We start from the raw sequence: 2,942 nt of genomic DNA, 5'->3' as shown, positions 1-2,942 counted from the left end.
ATAGATATATAGATAGATAGATAGATAGATAGATAGATAGATAGATAGACTTTCATGCAATCGTCATTGTACTGTTTAATAATAAATCAATTCTTTTATTATAACAACGCCACTTAGAACTGTGTTCTTTTAAATATATATATTTTTTTTTTATGTATTACTTTTTTCTCGTATTTTAATATATTTTCGCATTTGCAGTACATCAAGGTCCTCTTTGTTGTTTCCGTTATCATTCAGTGAACATATGAGTTTAATATAAGCAAGTTCTAACAGGTCATTAAAATGATCTTGCATGCCGCCTCTTTGTGATAATATGGATTATAAATTGTATTGTTAGACATCAGAACAACTAAAATTTTAATGGTTACTGGCACTTTGAACTGAAATGCTAATACAAGCAAAGAGAAATTACCTAGAGTTTATTTCAATGTTTGATAGGCTCCTTAAAAATGTTTCCTGTTAATTAGCTTTATTTCGGAGTTGTACCTATCTATTTGTCAAGCAAATGACTTAATCTGCGACTGTGTTGAAACTGAAGCAGTTACATCTAGGAAGAATAATTTAATAACATACAAAGTTCTTGTATTTCCTTTAAATTTATTTCATGAAGTGTCAAAATTTTCGTCACCCAAATGCGACCAAGTTTCATGCTCAGCTCCAGTGCTACTCTATTTTTTGTTGGTTCCTTTCTTTGCATGTTATCTACGAAAAAGTATCTATTGTTTGCATCGATACGTTTTGTTTTTTACATAGACTTCATATTCTTACTGTGTTCTATTCAATATTTTGCTTGATAATATAATATAATAACAGTTAGGTCCCCACGGAAGACTTTATAAACTAAGGTGTCAAAGAAAAATCATCCTGAGGGTGGAGACTACAGTCAAGCTGACTGCTAACAAAATTTTGAAGAGGAAGTAAATTAAGGTCGAACTCGTGTCGCAAACTCAACTCAGCAGAATTTTGCCACCATGTTACCTCAAGGCATTTCTTGGTAGATGTGACATTGCCTATGAACTTTGTAGGTCATTCTCAGACTCGTAGAAGGGCGCGATTATTGTTTAGTTTAAACTTCAGTAGATTCGAAGGTAAAATGCGAACGGTGAGAGAATTTGTAGAAGTTACCGTTCTGGTCAGGAATGATTGAACTAAGTGTTTAGTGTATTAGTCAAGCGAAGTACCGCTAAGCATTTGGTTTCCAACCAGTGCGTGACACCTTCGCCAAGTGTTTTCTACTGTAGCTTCTGGTTCACTAAATCCTTGTGAATGGATCTGGTAGACGGAAATTGAATGATGCCCGTCGTATGCATATATATATATATATATATATACGTGTGTATATGTGTGTATGTGTGCGTGAGTGTCTGTGTTTGTCTTTGACAATCGGTGTTGGTTTGTTTACATTCCCGTAACCTAGTGGTTCGATATAAGATATCAACAGAATAAGTGCCAGGCTTTAATAAAATGCTGGTGCCGATGTGAAACCAATATCGGTGACTATTGCAATAGAGTAACAGGAAATTTGCAATCCAAAACGTGACATGTAAGTGCAGCCTACTCCTGGGAGTTACATAATAGAACAATACATTATTTTACTGATGTTAATATTTATAATACCTAATAAAAGAGAGTAGATATTCTCTAGACATGGTTCTACTGATACTTGTTGTTATTGAGCAGGAAGACGAACTCCTATAGATGACTATCGTGGTTGTGTATGACTATTTATATTAAGTTTGAAATTCTAGAAGTGAGTGTAATATATTTAAAGTTGTCAGGATCTGAAATACTGATTTTCGTGGGAATGACTGGTTACTTTTCTTTGGATAGATTCCTATTGAGAGAAAGGGAAGGCTTTGGTGATATCAAAAACCAATTCTGAAGTGCAATGTTTACGATACTAGAAAAATTTCTAGTACAGACGTTGAACTCTATCACTGTATTGCCTACTTACAACTAAGTAAATAGAGTTATTGATGACAAACTTATATTACTGAATTTCATCTGCCCAACTTATATTGCTGAATTTCATCTGCCTGCCTACCCTCCTGTTCAAGTCCCAAAACCGCCATGTCTGAGTCCTTATTGATGTATTTACATACATATTTAATACTTTTTATAGAGATGCACGACTCAAAATTAACATGGGCCAGCAATATTTTAGACAGCAATGGGTTGTAGGGCACGATTCTCCTGTTGTCAGTTTCCATCCCTTGACCATTAACTTTGAGCTTGGTAGTGTTTAGGGTGATGAAAGGAAAATGAATGGGTTATTTCCCTTGGCTGTTAAAGGAAAATATATTGGTTATATATGTGGACCCCTTCTAGGGGCCCTAGCCATCCAATTATAAGTTTTTTTATTAAACTTCAATGAGCCTAGTAACAAACTGAATGTTATTTTAATATGTTTGCAAAGTTTCACGAAAATTCGTTAACGACAACAAACAGACATCCAAACAGACAACTTGCGTTTGTGTATGTATAGATTAAATATCCATCACAGCTGGTCTTATCAATCGGTTTCGTGTAAAGAATACAATGGAGTATTAAGTAACAAGCCGATTATATAACTTTACGCTCTTCAGAGTTAGCCGATATGGAAAAGAATATAGTGACTGCTCTCTATTGTAGGAGGTGGATTAGCACAACCGGTCAGCGGTTGGTGTGAAAAAGGTGGTGGAACGAAAAAATCCAACTCCTTTTGTAGGGCCCAAGGTCATTGGTGGAAAGTCATTTGCGGAAGGTCGAGGCAGGGGACCTGTGGCTATAGTCATGGTGGTGCGCGCAGTTACGATAGAATGCACTTCCTTTCATGCAGACAAGTGTTAAACACCTCACTCTTGCTATTCAGGTAAACATCCGGGTATTGGGTACCTTTTAAACACATATATATATATACACACATACATACACATACACACACACACACACACACACACACA

This window comes from Octopus bimaculoides, chromosome 2 (genome assembly GCF_001194135.2).
Source record: "Octopus bimaculoides isolate UCB-OBI-ISO-001 chromosome 2, ASM119413v2, whole genome shotgun sequence".
Lineage (NCBI taxonomy): Eukaryota > Metazoa > Mollusca > Cephalopoda > Octopoda > Octopodidae > Octopus > Octopus bimaculoides.
Note: the sequence above shows the minus strand (reverse complement) of the source record.